At 39.6% G+C, this 20,976-nt stretch overlaps 1 long non-coding RNA gene across 1 annotated transcript; it reads left to right on the top strand.

The window, feature by feature from the left end:
- Window positions 1-12,286: 12,286 nt before the first annotated feature.
- LOC127550533 (uncharacterized) lies at window positions 12,287-13,327 on the top strand. Its single transcript, XR_007950882.1, has 2 exons — window positions 12,287-12,704; window positions 13,008-13,327. It is a non-coding gene; the product is annotated as an uncharacterized LOC127550533 (long non-coding RNA).
- Window positions 13,328-20,976: the final 7,649 nt, after the last annotated feature.

The raw sequence follows: 20,976 nt of genomic DNA, 5'->3' as shown, positions 1-20,976 counted from the left end.
TTCAAGCCAAAATAATTGTAGCTAGGACTCAAGAGGACTGATTGTTTCAAGAATGAAATAGCAAACAGTTGCACAAATGTTTCACCCTAGCTATTATCAGTGGTTGAATTCTCTCTCAAAAAAGGATAAGGGTTATATCATGTCAGTCAACAAACATTTATTAAGTACCTTCTGTATACTGTTATGTGCTATTATGTCTGGGGAAAAAGGAGTGGGGAGGGGTTTGGACTAAGGAGGTATAATTGACAAGGAGGGAGATCTTAGTCCAATAGAAAAGAATTCTTTAATAACTGAGCTGTCCCAAAATGAAGTGGGCTACCTTTATAGGTGGGGAGTCCTTGTCACTAGATGTGTTTGAACAAAGACCAAATGACTACTTGTTAGGGGATACTATAGATTTTATTCTTGCACTGGATAAGAGGTTAGACCAACCAACCTCTGAGGGACTATTGAATTTTGAGATTCTGTGATTTTCCTCCTGCGATCCCAAACACTAAATTAATTTTTGGTTGCTGAATGGTCTGACAGCCATATAAAGAAGGAAAGGGGAATGCAGAAGGGGAAGAGGAGGATGGAGAGCAGGCAGCTGAACACAGATTTCCAAACCATAAATCCCCATTTCCTGAGATAAAAAGAAAACAAACCCTGGCCTTTTGTGTTCCTTCTGTCCTCAGCAGCAACCAAGTCGAGAGAGAGAGAGAGAGAGAGAGAGAGAGAGAGAGAGAGAGAGAATGAGAATTAAACATCTTCTCTTTTCTGGTGTTGTGTTTTATTATTTTAAGATAAAGAAACCTGAGCAGGATGCATAAGGAAGTTATTGGCAGGACAAAAACTGGAATTTGGAATGTAAAATTCTGGCACTAGAAGTCACCTTAGGAAATATCAATCTAACACTCAGTCAACAAATATCTGAATGCTTACTCTCTGCAGGATCTGTGCTAAGCATTGAGGATATTTACCCTACCCAAGGGGGAAAAAACCTGAGGATAGAATATAAAATCATCAAAAAGTAGAAACGGAAGGGACTTAGAAGTCATCCAGGTATTTAACAATAGCAGAAAGTCAGGCTTAGAGAGTGGTAGTGGCTTGTCCAATGTCACACAGCAATCACTGGTAGAATCTAAACTAAACTCCTTGTTTAGTTTGTCTTGTAAGTCCCAGTGCATCATAATTCCATAGAAAGGACCCTCCTGTCTCTACTGTCTGCCTCTAAGCAAGCACTAGGATCTCAGGAAGCAGGGTTTTTCCCATGGCCCTAGCCATCTATCTCCATTTCCACAGAATATATTTCTTCATTTTGGCTTCTTTTGTTTCCAGGTTAGAGCTCAGATACAAGGACCTGCTGGGTATTTCTGATTGAGGGATATTTGAAGTGACATATGAAGAGGAGAGGCAATTGGCTAGTAACTAGTTCCCATTCGTATAGTTCTTTATTATTTCTAGGTACTTTTAATTTTAGTTTTTGAGGTATTCCCCTAAAAGTCCTATAAGGGAGATAGAATGAATAAGAAATGGAGACTCAAAGCAGTATGTCTCATTCCATTGAGACTTTGCTTAGGAACACTTACAGAGAGAAGGGTGAGAGGGAAGAGAGAAGAGAGTGAGAGGAGGGGGAGGAAAGAGAAGAGGGAGAAGAGAGGCACACAGAAGAGAAGAGAAGAGAACAGAATAACAGAATAGAACAGAAGAGAAGAGGCGGGAGAGACAGAAGTGGGGAGAGACAGAGGGAAGGGAAGGAGAGGGAAAGGGAGAGAGAGAAATATTAGAGAGCTGCTAATCAATCAATTAATTAAGCGCCTGCTGAATGATAAGTATTATAACACTTATATAAGTATATATACTTAGCATCTTAGGTTAATAGCTAGACATGGGGGAGGGGGAGAAAGGGGGAAAGGATGGGGGAGGAGTAGAAGTGGGTAGAGGAAGGGTAATCCTCTCAATTCAGACTCATGGGTAAGATTCCCTGTGGGCAGCTGTGAATTCACATTCTCAAATCTCTCTGGAGTCCCCAGCTGCAGCCTTACTCCTGAGCTTCAGCTAGCCTAACTCTTGTATTTTAGAGATAAATAAACTTGAGCCCTTAAAGACTGCTTGTCTGTAGTGATAAAATGAGTAAGTGATGGAGACAAGATGTAGGTCTTACAGACCAAGTCCACAGCTCTTGCCACACCGCATACTACAACTCACAGAACTATAGACACAAATATAGTCAGACAGACATTAACATACAGACACATGTATATAGACACACACATACATAAATACAGGAGCTTGCATACATTCACACACAAGTACAGACCTTCATTTGCACAATTCATTTGTTACTGAGTGTAGTGTGAAGGAGTTAATAGTGTGAATTTTGCCATCCATCAGAAAGCCTGAGGAAAGGAAGGGGACATTCCTCTGCATTTTCATTAGCGATTTCAGTTACTGAGCGTGTTAAGGAGACCTGGTCTGAAGCCAGCTGGCCAGGCTTGGGGAGTGACTATCTATTGGTGAAACGTGCTCTCGATCTCCTTTCTCACTCACACATGGAAATCTGCCAGGACAAGATTTTTTTCCCCTAGCCCCTATTCCACAAAAACCCACCTCCTGGAGTTTCCTCTCTTTGTAATTTATGATCATATTTTAGAAAGTTTCCTCCCTCTCACCATAGTAATTTTGTTCTGGAACTTTCCCTAGCTTGGGAGGCTTTATCCTTTCTCTACTGCCAGTTCATTCCCAGGACCCCTGGGCCCAACTCTAAGGGAATAAGTTTTAAGTTTCTACTGAATATTAACCTTGGATCCAAATCTGAGGAGCAACCACAGTTTCCCTGGAAAACATGGACATGGAGTAACTCGCACATCCTATGGGGAAAGAACACTGACAGCGAAGTTCCAGACAAGTCCAAGAATGATGATTGTAATCCTAAAGGCCCACTTAACTCTCAGCACCAGGGTAAACATGGATGCCCAGGAGCCCAGGAAAGTAAAGGGGATTAAGTATTCTAGGCTATCCCACACAGATTTCCATAGCTCTGGTGGGTAGGACCTCCTCATGGATGTGGAAATTAGGCTGGATTTTTTTTTTTAGATTTCCAGGATTTAGAGCTTAAAAGGACTTTCAATCCCCTTATTAACAAATGGGGTAACTGAGGCTGAGAGAGTGGAAATAATCTAATCAATGTCACATCAAACTTGGTCCCTCAAATTTCCTCCTACCCTATCAACTGATAATTGGGTTTCATATTTCATGGAAAAAAAACTGTATAGTGCTCCCTCTTTGCTTTTCCTCCTCACCTCAAAGCATTCAAATGCCTATTGCAACCATCTCCTCCTTCACCCCAGTCTTAAATGAAGAGGTGACCCTTTGCTTTGTCAAGGCAAACCCTTCTTTATTCATAAATGATCCTATTCTATCTCATGTTCTCCAGAAGATTGTCACCTTTTTCATCCTCACTCAATTTTCTTCAATCTATTCCTCTCTACTGGATGCTTCTATCCCATCCTCATAAACCTCATTTGATCAGTCCATCCCCACTTGCTATATTATCCCATATGATGCGATGTTTATGGCTAAACATTTTGGTACTTTCACTTCCTCTATTCTCCCTCTTTTCTTAAATCTCTACAGCCAGACTTCCAAACTTAACACTCAATTGAAACTGCTCTTTCCAGAGTTATTGATGATCTCATAGCACTAGAAGGATTGGAATTTAAGAATACATCAAAAGATCAAGCTGTATTAATTGATTCTGCTTTTTTATCCATAAGGCAAAGAAAATAGTAGAATGAAATACTTATTTCACAGTAAAATGATATCTGCCTGTAGCTATTTGTACTTACAATGCATTTGCACAGTTAAGAGAGTTTTTTATTACATAGATTTCCTTGTAATCACTTATTTAGGAATTATGTTTTGCATACTTATTCATCCTACATTTGCTATGAGTGAGCTTGTTGCAAATGATAGTCTTGTCCTGTTTATAGCATTACCTTGATTGGAAGATCATCCTTGACTTCAAATGTGGCCCCTCTTAACTTTTGATTTATGGGTCAATCTCTAGGAAGCTCCTGGGCTTTCTCAAGAGCTATTTGAATTACAAACTTCTTGATACATTATCAAGCTGTTGACGAGAGCCCTATCTAGAACATGGTAAGAAAAATTCATAAACCATCTCCTGCTTTCCTCTTTAAGTGAGTAACACCTTGTCATTTGGTCAAGAATATCAACTCTTAACCTTATTTTTATTGCAAAGTAGGATAGTATCCAGCTTTCACTTTGAGTTGTCCTTGGCTGGAGTCTGGACATCTGGAAGAAGGGAACTCACAATAGTTATAGATTTGGATCTCTTACAGTGGAATGAAGTCACTGCAGGCTTCTTCGTTGATTTCAAAACCAGACTTTCATGCAGTGGCCTTCATGTCTTAGCTATTTCCTGAGGTTCTTGGTGATTCTGATGAATAGCCCCAACTACTTACCCTTGCTCTGTAAGTCTCAAAGAAAGAGCAAAGGATATAAAATCCCAGAGGATATAAAATAATTTTTATGGGGCAGCTAAGTGGTACAGTATATAGGATGCCGGACCTGAATTCAAATTTGGCCTCAAATACTTACTAGTTAGGTAACCCTGGGTGCCTCAGTTTATTTATCTGTCAAATGAGATAGAGAAGGAAGTGAAAAACCACTCCAGTATCTTTGCTAAGAAAACCCCAAATGGGGTCATGAAGAGATTGATACAACTGAAAAATGACTGAACAACAGGTTATATTATATTCTTTGTTAAGTAGTGATTGCATGAGCTTCAGCACTATATCTGTATGTATACTAGTATCATTGCTCCTAGTATCATTTTTTTTTCCAAAGTAAGGGAATCCACTGAACATGTATCTGTTTTCAGTATCTACTGCCATCCAATTTGAGAATCCATTTGTCTTCTTAATTGACATAAATTATTTTGCAAGGCAGAAATTGATCAACTCTAATATATAATATTATGTATAATGTTATATAAAATATATGGCATCATTATAATGTATTACATGTAACACATTGTTTTTATACATAACAGTATATGCAACACAATAACACTGCACAATTTTATTGAATGAAGGACTCCCTAGGAACTATTCTATGTGCGTTTTATTGGATGTTTTTTCCCCACTAATAATGTCATAAATGACAATAAGACTAATGTACTTTTCTAATTAATATCATGTAACAGAGAAGTTAGCATTGCCTGTTCCCTCAGCATTTTGTATGTCTCTGAATATTTCTAAACATTGATTCACTAAAATGCAAAATCAATGCAAAGAGAAGAAATTGAACTTTTCTTCATAACATAGGGTTGTAGACCATATCATGGAGACAGATCAAAGTATACCAATTAATATTTAGTTGTTGCAAATGCTGAGAAGCATCCATAGTAGTAGTGGACTTTCAGACATTATACCTATTCATCTCTTTGTTGTGAACTTGAGTCCAAAGAGAAAGTGCATTTATTGTTCATCACTTTTTAGATTGTCAACTGTAGAAAGACCTTCAGTGACAGATTCATACCCTCTAGAATCAAATGAGGAATACTCTTTCTCTTATCACATAATTGCAATTGTATCACTTGGGTCATCAAATTCACTATCTAGTTCATCATTGGATGAATCAGATGAAATATTTTAATAGTGCTAAAATGTGTCCCTGGGAAAGTTTTTCAAATATTTTATCATTCAGAATGCAAACAAAGCTATATTATTATGACAATAAAATTATAAATTTTGAAAAACAGAAAAATAAAAAATAAGTTAATAAAATAATGCAAAATATTCACAAATATAAAATTCTATTTAATTCTATAAATACATTTTCCACTACATTTTATAAATGTTTGGTGAATTCTACTTATACTCCAAGGAGAAAAGACTAATATGAGCAAAGAAATGACTCAATAGAAATAGTTGTGGGAGCATGTCCTCTTATTTACAACAAACAAACAAAAAATAAGGTCAAATCTAATAATCTTTTCTTGATGCTCAACCTTTTTGACCTCTCTGCAGCGTTTGACACTGTCAATCACCCTTTTCTCCTTGATGTTTTTTTCTCTCTCTCTCCAGGTTTCCATGACACTGTTTTCTCATGATTCTCCTCCTGCCTATCTGTCCACTTCTTTTCAGCCTTGCTTACTGGATCTTCATCCACTAATCATGGGTGTTCCTTAAAGATCTTTCTTGAGCCCTTTCTTTTTCTCCTTCATCACAGTATTTCACTAGATGATCTCTTCTGTTTCATTTAATTCAATTATTATTTACCTAAATGGTTCTTATATTTATTTATACAGACCCACTCTCCTGACCTCCAGACTCACATCCAAATATCTTTTGGACATATTGAACTAGATGCCCCATAGGTATCTTAAACTTAATGTGTCCAAAACTAAACTTAGCATCTTTTCCTTTCCCACAAATTCCTTCTCCCCCTTTAACATTCCATTTCCTACCAAAGGCGTTACTACCTTCCTGGTCACTCAGGCTCATAACCTAAAAGTCATCCATAACTCTTCATTCCATTTCACTTCTTATATCTAATATGTTTCCAAGTTCTGTTGATTCTACCTCAGTTGTATCTCTCACATACACACCTTTGTTTCCTCTGACACTGCTACTATATTGATTTAGGCACTCATCATCTTATATTAAGATTCCTACCCTAAGCTTATAGTTGGTCCCCCTACCTCAAATTTCTCCCTACTCCACTTCATCGCTCACTTAGCTGTCAAATTAGTATTCCTAAAGCATAGTTCTGACCATATTAACTTTACCCTATTCAAATAATGACTCCTTTTCACCTCCCAGTTCTAATATAAAATCCTTCATTTGACATTCAAAGTCTTTCATCACCTGCTCTACTCCTACCTTTCCAGATTCCTCACTTTCCTTGTGATAGTGAGAGTGACTTCTGTGCCATTCCTTGAATAATATAGTCCATCCCCTAACTGATTGCCTCCCATATCTGGAACTCTCTCCCTCCTCATTTCCTTTGTTACAACTAAAATCCCACTTTCTTCAAGACATCTTTCCCAGCTTCCCTCAGTGCCAGTGTTCTCCCTCTATTGATTATCTCAAACTTATACAGTTTGTTTGTACATAGGTGTTTGCAAATGGTCTCCTTGTGGACACCTTGAGAGCAGGGACTCCTTTGTAACCCTAGAATTTAGCATAATGTCTGGCATACAATAAGTACTTAATTAAAGCTTGTTGGTTTTGTGAAAAGGTAAGAGACAACAGATATGGAGTAGTGCAAAAACTATTAGACTTCGGTGATGCATTAATTGATTTCATTGAACTGCTTTTCTTCTCTTTGCTTTTTAATCCTTATTATAAAGGAAGAGATCTCTAGGTTAGGGGAAAAGGTACATAGTTAGAAATGAAATTGAAATCAAGGCAAATATCCAAAGAAAAACTGAAAAATCAAACAAAGAAAAAGTAATTCTTCATACTCAACCCAAATCTCCTTCCTCTTTCTTTTCTTTAAAAATATTATTTGTTATATACAGGATAGTTTTCTGGGAGGAAAAAGGAGAAAGATACTGGGGGAAATTATACTGATTAAAAAAACAAAAGACATCAATAAAAATCTTATTTTTAAAAGCAGAACTAAACAATAATAAAAATAGTAATAATAATATATTCCATTACACCCTTTTTTCCTTTCAAGAAGCTTTTGTTATCTTTCTGGATCCACAATCCCTTCCCTCCCATACACAAATACTTCTTATACCCACCAGACCAATTGTTTGCCTGAAAGGAGACAAGGAGGTCCATCTCCATTATGGATGGATTCCAAAGTCTGGTTGTTCTTCTTTATTAAATGTGTGTGTGTGTTAATAATTTCTCAGTAACAAAAATGTCAAAGCATGTTTAGTTCACTGGAATGTGCACAAACTCCAAGACATCCCTCAGGCACTGGAGAAAGGCGACAGAGGCTGCCTGTCCTGGGTGGCCCCAGACTCAATGTTCTCCATACTTTACCAAAATCCACAACACTCTTTCCTCACCATGAGATAGAATCAAAGATTTTGGCCCATGGAGAAATGTTTTCAGGCATGAGGGGAACACAGGAAATTATCCAAAAGAGACAGCCTCTGATATGGCCCTGGAGCCCTTCTTCTTCAGCTGTGAGAACTAAAGAATTTTATATATATATATATGTATGTATGTATGTATGTATTAGAATCAAAAGGGACCTTAGGAACTATCTTCTGCTCCCCCAGGTTACAGAGGTCAAACCTAAAGGCCAAGAAGAGGGAGTCACATGTCTAGGTTGTTAGTCCTAGCATCCCACTGTCTCCTGAGGTTCCCCCAGATTACTTCTATTATTTTGCTGCCTCTGCAGATTTTGAAAAGTTTTAGTCAGTCTATGACTCAATACCAATTGGACTTCCTCAGGGGAGGATTGCTTCCCAATGACAATTGGGATCCTGGCTAGGATCAGGACAAGGAATCACCAGGAAAGAGAAAAGCATGAAATCTACCTAAAAATCGTAGGATTTAGAGATGGAAAGGATTGTAGATATAACTAATTTAACTTCATTGTCTCTGATCTCATTTGATAGATGAGGAAATGTTATTGTTGCTCATCTTTCATTTTTAAAGAGGACCAATGATATCACAAGGTGATGTCTTGACTTGTTCATGAATTGGATTTAAGTGAGGCAGAAGTGCACAAAGTTTCCCCTCTTGAATCATCAAAGTTCAGTGCTAAGACAAAAGTCAAGACTACTGGCAATGTCCTGGGATGCAGAGGATAACTCCGGCATCTTCAATGTCTGGCCAATCTCTAAGCACTCCCCAGCACCTGCTTCAGCTGCCTTCATGGCTATTCTCTGGGACAAATTGTTCCATCTGCCCATTCTGCTGAGGGGAGTCTTCATGTGCTCCTAACTCATCAGTGAATTTGAAGCCTGTCCGTAATCCTCAACCTGGTTTAGTCTGTCTGACAAGAAGGTTTTACTGGGGTATCTCTGCTCTTATGCTACAGCTTCTTGGAGTCACAGATGAAAGTTGGGTGGCAAGTGGATACCAAAGATAGATAAGCAGCCATGAAAAAGGCTCAGCAAGCTCTCATACCAGAAGTGCTGAACAACCCATAGAGCCTATAAGGAACATAAGGAAATAGGGGGCCAGAGAAGAGAAGAGGAGGTCACAGCGGTGAATGAGGATCTGGACACAGATCTGCCAGCTTTAGGTACCATGTCTCAATCCTGTGTGTCTTGATTGATTCATGGTAGTTATCCCCCATCCAGCCTTATCCTGGATGATTGCACGTCTTCCTGTGGCCAAAATAAAATTAAAGTGTAAACAAAAAAATTAAGTGCTTACCCAGTGTCAAGCACTGTGCTTAGAATGCAAATACAAGCAGAGAGAGAGAGAGACTATATTTTAAGGCATTTTAATGGCAGAAGATAACATGTAAAAAAGAGTGTAAAACAGTCCGAGGTAGATCAGCTGGATTAAAAGTGACCATGGCAGACCTAGGTATTTCTGCAGATAATGCTTCTGGGCAGGGACTCAACAATGAGCTGATCAATTTCCTTCCTAGAGAAGATTTTAAAATGCAGACTTGGAAAAGGAAAGCAGTATTTTGCATAGAACTTGGAGTCTAAGGACTTGGGTTCAAATTTTGGCTCCAGGATGATCACTGTATGACCAAAACCAAGTTACTAGACCACTCTGGACCTCAGTTTCCTCATTCATGTAACGAAGGGGTTGGGTTAGATGGCCTTTGAAGTCCCTTAAATGTATGAACCTTATGAAAAAGGATAAAATCTTTTTTTGATTATTGATGTCCAAGAACAGCAAGTGTAGCAGGTTGGTAAATGACTCTATTTTACCTGTGCATAGAACTATTTAGTCAATATAGAATCACAAAATATCATATCTGAAAGTGACTTCAGCAATTAACTAGTCCAACCCATGCCTGATCAGGAACTCCTTTTATAGTAGCCCTGGCCAATGAATAGTATTTGAGCCTATACCTCTACACTGCCAATGACAGGGAACTCAATACCTCCTAAAGAAGTCCAGTCCTCCAGCAAATCTACCTCCTTGCAAGTCCCCTTCTTGGCTCCGTGTTTCCCTCTGGAGCCAAGCAAAACAAGTCTATCCCTTTTTCCCAGAACACACTCTTTAAGTACTTGAAGACAGCTCTTGTTCTCAGCCCACCCTCCCCAAATCTTCTCTTCTCCAGATTAAGCATTTCCAGTACTTTAATATACACATAAAGTGATAATAAAATATGGGGTAAAGACAGCACTGTCCAGTTGGGAAAACTGGGTTCAAGTTCTGGCTATTTCATTAAGTTCTTTTGTGGGTAAATCAATTCCTCCGTTGGGCCTGGGATTCCTCATTGATAAATCAGAGGTGATAATGATTGTCCTGTTTCTTACTCAGGGTCGTCGCAGAGCTCCAGGGATGGAACAAAATGAAAGTAGCTCGTAAAATGTAAAGAGTTCTTTGAATGTGGAGGGCCCACACACAAACAGATGAGACCCATTTAAGGAATCCCAGTAGGCAAACAGATAGACAGACAGACAGACAGACAGATAGTTGACTTTAATAATACAAACTGGGATTATTTCCAGATTGTTAGTATGGAAAATGCATTATTAATTTCACAAGGTTCACCATAAGGAGGTCCTAATAAGGCATCCCCGTCATTTGCAACAGGACAGTCAATACAGGGCACGGTGAGAAACGGCGCATTGGGAACCGAAGCCTGCGGGCTGGTCCGGACCGCCTGCAACTTGCCTGGGGGGGCTCCAGAAAGCCCTTCCCCCCTAGCAAATAGAAGAAGTTGGGCTAGACCTTCTGCAAGGTCCCTTCCACTTCTGAGCTTTCACTCTCCGAGGTGTCTCTCCAGGGGCCTCCTCGGTCGGAGCCTGAGGCCCCGGCAGAGGGCGCTCCGGGAGAGCCCTTCCAGGAGTTTGGGGAGCGGGGAGGGGGGTCAGACATCGTGAGAGTGGAAAATATGAGACCAAAGTGCTGCTTTTATGAGTCCCAGACTTTGAAAAGCAAAAGTGCTGAGTTGCCTTCCTGAAGCTGAGAGAATAGGACCCGGCAGCTGCCCAGTAATTTCCAGGAAACCATCAGCTCAAGTGCTGGCAAATACTCCGGGGAAACTGCCTGGAGCCCGAGCCCAGTTTTTGCTGCACCGGAGGCTCGGAGTATGTGCTTATGTGTGCTTAAGTATGTGCGTGCGTGCGTGCACGGACTCATGTGCTGCGTGAGCGCCTCTGTGTGCACACGTGCGGGGGGGGGGGGGGCGCTCGTGCGTGCTGTGCATTCTGGGTATGGATGCTTAGGAACCGCCCGGGAGCCTCGTACGTGTGTGCGCGTGTGCACGTGCGTGTGTCGGGGCTCGGGCAGAACAGATCATGCACGTGCATATCAGCAACATATATAAATAGACAGGCATTTATATTATGTGTCTGAGCATTCAGGGATATGGAAATAATTATGCATATTTGTGTGAGAAAAAGTATTTGAATCAATATCTGATGCCCTTTCAACTCCGCCACAAGGCATCTACACTAACTGTATGCATATGGGGATGGAAGCCCACGGCACGTGCAGGACTCGCACATGTAGGTTACGCGGCATCGCGCGGCCTGAGGGGCCGGGGGTCAGGGAGCCCCTCCTGACCCGGGGACACGTGGAAGACCGCTCCTTGTCTGACTCACTGACCCAGGTGGGTCACGGTACCGGAGAAGCTGACCTTTCCCCTGTGGCCACGACGCAGGCAACCCCCTCGGCTTACGACTGTGTTCACACAATAGCGTGGGTACAAAAGGCTCGTCAGAAAATGTGAAGAACACCGCCTCGCCACGGAGACAAGACTTGTGACCTGCAGCCCACCGCGGGGCCCCCAGAAGGGAAGGAGGGATTAGGAACACTGGGGTGCTCCCGCTCCTTTAACAAACGGCTCTCCTCCTTCGGGGCCCGGCCGCCAGAATGGTGGCCGCAGAAACACATCTGGCCCCGGGTGGCGACTCTCTCTCTGCTTGGCTGCCTCTCCATGTCTTTGGTCTCTTTAGCCGAAGTTAACAGGGTGACATCTCTTTGCATCTCACGGGCCTCCTGCCTTTTTAGACCATGACCTGTTTTACACATGGCTCCCACAGCCTCACTTCCTGCAAACGGGTCTTTTTGGGTCAATGTAGGGAAACCTCTTTCTTGGTTCACTCAAACACATCCTTGTTTTCCACTTCGGGGAGTGCATAATTATTTCATGCTTCCTTCTCCTGCTTGCCAGAATGTGTGTTTCTTGTTCATAATGGCCCTTCCTACTAAGTTTTTGAAGGTTCAAAAAGACAGTCATTGTCTTTACATCTTTCTATGGGAAATTGGATGGGTTCATGCAAATGGCCTTGGATGCTGCTTACAGTTTGCTTAAAGGGAGGGAGAGCTCCCACCAGCTACTCCTAGCACAGGCCTTGTTACTCAGAAGGATGAAGGGCAATCTTTCTCTAAATGTGTATTAAAATGTGCTTTTATATGTATGTATTTACAAATGCATATGTGGAGGATTTTTTTCTTTTATTGTGAAACAGATACATGTACTTTTGTGGCCATATTTGAAGACGTGTGTTTCTGATTCCCATCAATGGATTTATTCATTCTCAACCAGCAGAGGAGAAAACAGTCCATCCTAAGCACAGTGCCTGGCACAAAGTAGGCACTTAATAATTGTTTATTGATATATTGACGGATTGCCTAAACCATTCCTATTATCCTTCAGGGAATAACACCAGTGTCCCTATGCTTCACTCCAGCCCCTTTCCTTTCTATCTCCCATAGAAAATTTCAGGACTGCTCCTGGAAGTTTGTACATGAGGCTATACTTTATAAAAATCAAAGCAAACCAGTCACTGATGAAACCAGAATGTATTTTTGACTTTGAAGGATGATTCTATTTCTGTAGGCAGCTGTCCTTGGAGTTATATCTTGACCTTATGACATGCTTTTATTTTTTAGATGGACATTCCCTGTATAAGATGCCATAACACCCCAAGTAGAAAGGAATGCATTTGAATCAAGAATGATTTCTGAGCCAGGATCATCTAATCAATCAAAATGGAGAAGAGATGATCACATCCATAAGTCTTTCCAGGAAATGCATGCAGTAGGCTATCAAAAGTTATTATGATAGTGCAGGAAAAAAATATTCGATGGGAGAAAGCTGAGTTCAAATCCCATTCTCTAACATTGCTATGTAACCACAGGCAAGTCACTTAAACTCAATTTCTTCTTCTATGAAATAGGCACAACAATAAATATTTGCACTATCTACTTCACTTGGCTCTCTTAAAGAAAAGTGCTTTGGCAACCTTAAAGTACTGTAAATACTGCTGAATTAAGCAAGCATTATTTGGGGACTCTAAATATGAGTCTTCCATCTGATTTTCCTAGATTCATCACAGTGGATTTTTTTTCTTTTTTTTTCACAGTAGTTTTTAATTAATCAAAAAGAATTTATTAAGTGCCTTTTGTGTGTAAGACTATTTCATTATATGCTAATATGTAAATATTAAAATAGATCTTCAAGGGCAAACAGAGTGCCTTTCTATCTGTAACATTCTAGGATGCTATGGATCTATGTGCGTATTTCCTTTCTATTTTTACAATGACTGCCCCAGAGCCCTAAAAAGTAGACTCCAAAAGAAAGCCTTCTCTATATCTTGCAGAGATTTCTACAGCCTAAGTCCAGAGCAAGATTTTGAGTGGGCCATGTCAGCTATTATTATTTCTCCCTCCCAATACTCATGCTCCTGGCGGATTCATTCAACAAACATGTATTCAGTGCCTAGTCTGTTCTATACAAATTCGGAATCCTGAGATGATTACAACATGCTCCCAGATCTCCTAGTAACAAGGATAAGATGTAGATGCAAATAACTTCAATAGAAAGTAGGCTGTAATATGTGCATAGAAAAGATACAAACTAAAGACTACAAATATTAGGAGAAAGAGAAAGAAGTTCTGAGTGAACTGGAAGGGAGGAGTGATGAATAAAGCTCAAAAAACTTTCTTAAGGGAGATAATGAGCCTTGAAGGAGAGGTTAAAGTTCAAGGACTAGAGTAAGAGAAGGGATTCTAGGTATGGAGAATGACAGTAGCAAAGGTGTAAACAACCCCCCCCCCAAAAAAAAAAAAAAAAAAAAAAAAAAGATGTGTTTGGAGACAAACTGGAATTGCCAGATTATCCAATGAAACAACTTACTATGTAAGGTAAGAACTTCTGGAAATATCCAGGTAGCCACTTGATTGTCAGGGGTGATACAAAGGCAATACCTGCAATGAATATGAGGATGGTCTGAGGAGAGAGCAGAGTGTAATAATGGAAAGGGCCTTGGATTTAGAATCAAATTCCATGGATCCAAATTCCCATTCTTCTATTTATTAAGTATGACCTTTTGTAAGTTACCAATTCTTAGCCTCAGTTTTTCTACCTGTAAAATGAGTGGATTGGACTCAATTACTTCTATGATGTCTTCCAGCTCTAAATCTATGATTATCTGATTTCTGAGGGCCATTTCAGCTCTGAGAAGGATCCCAAATCTAGTCTCCCCCCCCCCACATACAAAGGTTTCTTACAGAATGTAGACCATGAGATGGAGCCCCTTTTCAAACATCATAAATAAGTGCCTCACTTTGCATAGGAGAAACACTTGATTATCAGGCAGCTCATTATAGCCACAATGGCATCTTAATCTCTTTATAAACCACATCCTGTTTTTGGTTTACTAAGTTTATGAGGAGGGGGAGAGTGGGAGGAAATTTACCAGAGGAAACAGTTTAATTTTGGAAAGTACCAAAAACTCATGTTGAATTTCTCAACATAATTTGGGGGGTCCATAAAATAGAGGGGGGTAAAACAGGAGAGCATCAAACAGTTCAAAGGAGGCATGGCTTATAGAATAAAAACTGATCACCAGAACCTAAGTTTGATTCAGCAGAGAGTGAAACTCTTATGATGTCCCTCTATAGATATGTAATTCACATGTCTATAAAATATTAACATTTGCAAAGGTCTTTCCTCATAATAATCCTATGAAGTGTGTAATATAGGCAGCTATCATTATTCCCATTCTACAGATGAGGAGCTGAAGTGATTTGCACAGAATCCCCCCAGCAAATAAGATTCAGAACCAAAATTTGAATTCAGATCTTCTGATTATAAGAATCTTGACTAAAGGTCTCTTTGCACTCTACCACTGATTGCCAGTGTAGGAGAGCATATGACATTGCAAAGACCAACCCCCTTGGGTTGGCATAAAATGTAAGGATCTAAAGACTGAAGAACCAAAGCAGTTGAGGAAAATGCAAGTTTGGTTTCAAAACCCTAGCTTTTTTAGGGATCCCAAAAGGGTCCAAACAGATTTATAACATGTTACATTATATTTACAAAATTAACTTATTTTAACAAGCAGGATCATAGAGAAAAAGGAATAGTTAATCAAAAAAATTAATTTCTATGGTTAGAATTTTAGATATTGGTAGGATGAAAATTTTGATTTGGCAACTTTCTATGTACCTCTCATATCCTGCCACTGAGTGATAATCTGCTTCAATTCTTATTAGAATGTAATGATCTTGCCACCTCATACCTCTCAGATTGCTAAGATGACAGTAAAAGATCATGATAAATGTTGAAGGGGATATGGGAAAACTAGGACATTAATACATTGTTGGTGGAGTTGTGAACTGATCCAACCATTCTGAAGAGCAATTTGGAACTATGTCCAAAGAGTTATCAAATTCTGCATATCCTTTGAACCAGCAGTGTTTCTAATGGGTCTGTATCCCAAAGAGATGTTAAAAAAGGGGAAAAGACCCACCTGTGCAAAAATGTTTGTGGCAGCCCTTTTTATAGTGGCAAAGAATTGTAAACTGAGTAGATGCCCATCAGTTGGAGAATGGCTGAATAAGTTATGGTATATGAATGTTATGGAATATTATTGTTCTATAAGAAATGACGAGCAGGCTGATTTCAGAAAAGCCTGGAAAGACTTACTTGAATTGATGCTGAGTGAAGTGAGCAGAATCAAGAGAATATTGTACACGGCAACAAGATTATGTGATCAACTGTAATGGATTCAGCTCTTTTCAACAATGAAGTGATTCAAGGCAATTCCAATAGATTTGGAAAGAGCCATTCACATGTAATGAGAGGATTATGGAGACTGAATATGGATCAAAACCTAGTATCTTCATCTTTTTTGTTATTGTTGTTTACTAATTGACTGATTTATAATACATGAGTATTAGGCTAGAATAAGGGATTTTGAAGTTTGTGAACTTATTCTTTTAAAAATATTCTTATAACTGCATTTCAAAATAATTAGTAGACTACTTTGGCCAAAATACAGAATGTTTGATTGGGGAGTAAAATGAAATCCACTGAAATATAGTCAAGAGGATCCAGATTGTTCAAGGATTTAGAAGCCAGTCTGAAGATTTTGTATTCCATTTAAAAGAAAAACAGGGGACAGGAGGCCTGGGGTATTGGATGGCAGAATATATGGGGAGGAGGCAGGGAATAGGGTAGAATGGAGGGGGAAAGTAAAGTGTAAGACTGAAAGAGAAAATTATTAAGGGTTTTAAATGATAACCAGAGGATTTTATATTTGATCTTGGGGCCTTGAGAAGAGCCACTGAAAATTTCTGGGGTGGGAGAACCATGGTCAGTCTTGTATCATTTTCATTTATGGTTGTCTGGAGGATCATTTGAAAAAAGATGATTCTCCAACTATTAAATTATGTGTTCTAACATTCTGTGTTCTAAGGTTCCTTCTAACTCAAACATTCAATGTTTTAATATTCTATGTACTTATGTCCATTTCTAGGTCTAACATTCTATGATTTTGTGATCTTGACATTCTGTAAATGGACTATTTATAGTTGTATCTTAAAAGTCATTCAGGAGTGAATATTAACAAGTTTGTTTCTGGAAAAAAAGGAGGACAGGAGGAAGAAAGGGAGGGAAGGAAGAGAAAGAAAGAAAAGAAAGAAAAAGAAGAAAGAAGGAAAAATAAAGAAGGGGAAAGAAGGAAAAAGAGAAAGGGAAAGAAGGAAAAGTGAGAAATGTAGGAAGAAAGAAAAAAAGAAAAATGGAAAGGAAGGCAGAAATAAGGAATAAGGAAAGAATGAAAGACAGGAAGAAAGAAAGAAAGACAGAAAGGGAAGAATGAAGAAAGAAGGAAAGAGAGAAAGAAGGAAAGAACAAAAGAAAATGAAAGAGAAAGAAAAAAGAAGGAAGGAAGAAAGAAAAAAAGGAAAGAAGGAAGGAAAATACAAAGAAAGAAAGAGAGAGAAAGGAAGAAAGAAAGAGAGAAAGAAAGAATGGGAAAGAGAGAAAGGAAAAAAAAGTGTGCTCAATTGGCAATCTGTTTATATTCTGGGAAAGATATACCATCCAGACCCCTGTAAACAGTTTTTATTTGATTTGGTTTGATGAATGTTTTTCATCTCTATTGGATGCTGAAAGAACCCAGGACTTTTGGAATACCAATTCAATTCTCTCAGAGCTATTTTCTTCCCTGTTCCTATGAGAAATGGAAATGGTCAAGGTATTTTGGTGGCCTTCCAACATCTATTGCCTTGCACACTAATGAGAAATGAAGACATCATTATAGTTCCAGAAAGATGTGTTTGTTTGTTTCTAGTTTCCAAAAGAAACATGGAATAGAGATCATTTATCCTGGCTTTTTCTTTTCTTTTCTTTCTTTTTTTAACAAAGCAGACAACATTCTCAATTAAATGATAGGTCTCAGAGGCAAGCACAATTGTATTCCTTAACCCAATGATTCCCAGATCTGATGAATCCACATCCTCATGATTTCAACAAGCTATGAAAAATTCTCCAAAATCCCCCATCTCAATATATATATATATTTCTTTTAAAAAGCCTCCATAATAGTCTTCCTCCAGGGACTGTGAGAGATGTTTTGGACCCCTGAATTCAAAGGATTATAAAGTTATAATTGGAAGATCTTAGAGGTCTTCAAGTTCTCTACTCACTTGGTTATAATCTCTCTCCCCACTTACATAGTGCTTGTGTTTGAATGGTAAATAAAGTTTGAACTTGGAGACAGGAAGATCTAAATTCAAATTCTGTTTCAAGTATTTACTATCTCTGTAACCCAGTAAGTCACAGCCTGTCACTAGGCCACTGTTTCTCATTCAGAGATGAGAATCTCTTAGGGTTGTTGTGAAATGAGATTACATATGTAAAATGCTTTGCAAACCCCAAGTGCTAAGTCAATGCTAGACCATTTTTAAGATTTGCAAATACTTTATATATATTATCTCAAAGGCTATGCATGAAGAGCTCTAGGTGGGCTAGCTTAAGGAAAGGCTTCATAAACTATCCTAGGCTAGCTCAAGGAAAGGCTTCATAAACTGTCCTCCAAGGTCAACCTTGTATTAAGAAACTGAAATCAAGCTGAATTTATTTAGCCACACTGTCATGATGACCATCTATTAAAGGGAGGGAATGGGGTAAGAGGTACCTATCTGCCTAGCCAATAGGAAGATTTACACCAATGAAACCAAATTTCCCTGGAAGTATTGAAAAATAGCTTTGTGAGGACAGATCCAGCACTGGAGTTGGATCATCCAGCTCAGCTAGTATATGGCCAGGTTTCTTCATTCATTCTTTAGACAATCAGTCATAAAAATGATTGGAATAAACTTCAGAATGTTCGTCATGGCTAGAAGAAACCATAAACATTTGCTGGTACAATCTCAGCATTTTATAGATGAGGAAACTCAGGTCCAAAGAGAGAAAATAATTTTGCCCAAGATCACAGGCTTAATAAATGCCAAGACCCTGGCTAGAATCTAGTTCTTTCCTGGCTCCTAATCTAGTGAGATCTTCACTACAGATCTCAGTCAAAAGGTTAGGTATTTAGCATTTATAAAGACCCTACCACAGTACTCTAGTACATTGCGCTATGAGTAGGGGAGACACTGCCAGGGAAAAGCAGAACCTTCTCTTTAAGAGCTCACGGTCTAATGGAAAATTCAGCAAGCAAACAAGCAAGTACAAACAAGACAGTCACAGGATAAATTGGAGATCGATTCAGAAGGAAGTAACTAACAGATTAAGAAAGACTTCTCGCCCACAGTGGAACTTTAGCGGAGACTTGAAGGAAGCCAGAAGCAATTCCATTCCGGGGGGACACACACAGCCACAGCAAAGCATAAAGGGGTATTTCTCTGGGGGTCGCAGAGTTGCTATCAACTAATAGAGGCAACCCCTCCTCCACATCCCCCAGTGGCTCCCGAGGGTCCCACCTGGCTCAGCCTCCCCTTTTTAAGGCCGCACCCTCCCGGAAGAGGGTAGGGGTATGGGGGAAGGGGAAGGTCCCGTGGAATCCGCCAAGAACTGACGGGCAGATGGCTGAAATGCAAATGCTCCAGGTAAGCTTGATCCCAGACGGGGCAAAGGGTTGGGAAAACAACTCCCTCGGGACCCCTCCTTAGTGCTCTCAAGGCCACTTCACAGCTGCCCTTCACTTCTACCGCTCCGACTGAGCACGACTTCCCTCCACTTCCCCTCAACTTCCCTCTTACATATGGACTCTAGTGGACTCGCCGAGAGGCTACACCTGGACCCATATTCTCTGGTTGAAGACTCCACCTACACAGCTGGATTTCTGCCTCACTTGCTTGATTTCCCTCGTCACTGAACATCTGGTCTCCTTTCGCCCACTGTCGAGCCTCTCTCCCCCTTCCAGATAATGTCTAAGTGACCTTAATCTTTGATCCTACGTCATCTTGAGTCTGATCTCCGGAGCTACCCCACTGTCGATGTGGATTAGGGCAGTTCTTGACAGGTGGTCAGGACCTCTCAAACTGCCAAAAAATGTAGGATGAAATAAAACTAATTGGTATTTCTCATTGACTGTAAGAACACCCTGTTCACATGATCATAAATTTGCCTAATTACAATATCCCCTTCCTACCCAACTCCCTCAGGATCTTATTTTTCAGATGCATAAATTTAACTTTTTTGAAATGGAAGGCTGTAAGTTGACTGAGAGGGAAATCAAAGTGAGGAGGGGAGATAAATTTGGCCAAAATCCCAGAGAAAACTAATGCCAGAACTGAACTCACAACTAAACTTACAATCTCCTTCCTACCAACTCAGTACTCTCTCCCCTGTGCCACAGGAGTCTCTTGTTGTTCATTACAGTTGTCACATTGTTAGAGGTTTTCCTTTATGATTTGATACATTTTATCGCATATATTACTTAAATACAAATGTCCCCAAAATCTTAGTGCAATTTAAGCTTTGATATCCATGGGAGCATTGAAGCTTTAATAGCTTCAAACTTCACTAAGGACCTTGGGAATATCTTGTATGTGATTACATGTTTGCAGACTTCACTTTTCACACTCTCATTAATCAGTAATTTGTCTTATTTGTTACATGGTCATTTTTCATGTTTGCTGAATTGCTTTGTGTTTCAGACACGTCATTTGGCAAACCTTATTAAGGTTGTTAAGTGTGTACCTTGTGTAAAGCCTCTGTGCTAGATGGATAGAAAGATAAAATCTGACAACAATCTCTGTTCATTAGGAGCTGACTTGAGCCTAGGAAATAGCAGGGCAGTTTAGAAGAGTAGTCATCTTACTTTAGGAGGAGGTACTATAGACAGGCTTTGTTGTTATTTAGTTGTTTTTCAGTTGTGTCTGATTCTTTGTGATCCCATTGCCAAAGATAATGGAGTAGTTCGCCATTTCCCTCAGCTCATTTTACAAATCAGGAAACTGAGGTAAACAGGGATTCAGCAACTTGTTCAGGGTCATACAGTTAGTAAGTGCCTAAGGCTGGGTTTGTACAATTCTTTTTATATAATTCTTCCTGACTCCAGACCCAGAGTTCCAAGTACTATATCATTTAGCTGCCCATAAGGCTACTTTTGTATAAAATAGT

The sequence above is a fragment of the Antechinus flavipes genome, chromosome 2 (genome assembly GCF_016432865.1).
Source record: "Antechinus flavipes isolate AdamAnt ecotype Samford, QLD, Australia chromosome 2, AdamAnt_v2, whole genome shotgun sequence".
Lineage (NCBI taxonomy): Eukaryota > Metazoa > Chordata > Mammalia > Dasyuromorphia > Dasyuridae > Antechinus > Antechinus flavipes.
This window is presented reverse-complemented; position numbering and strand designations above follow the sequence as displayed.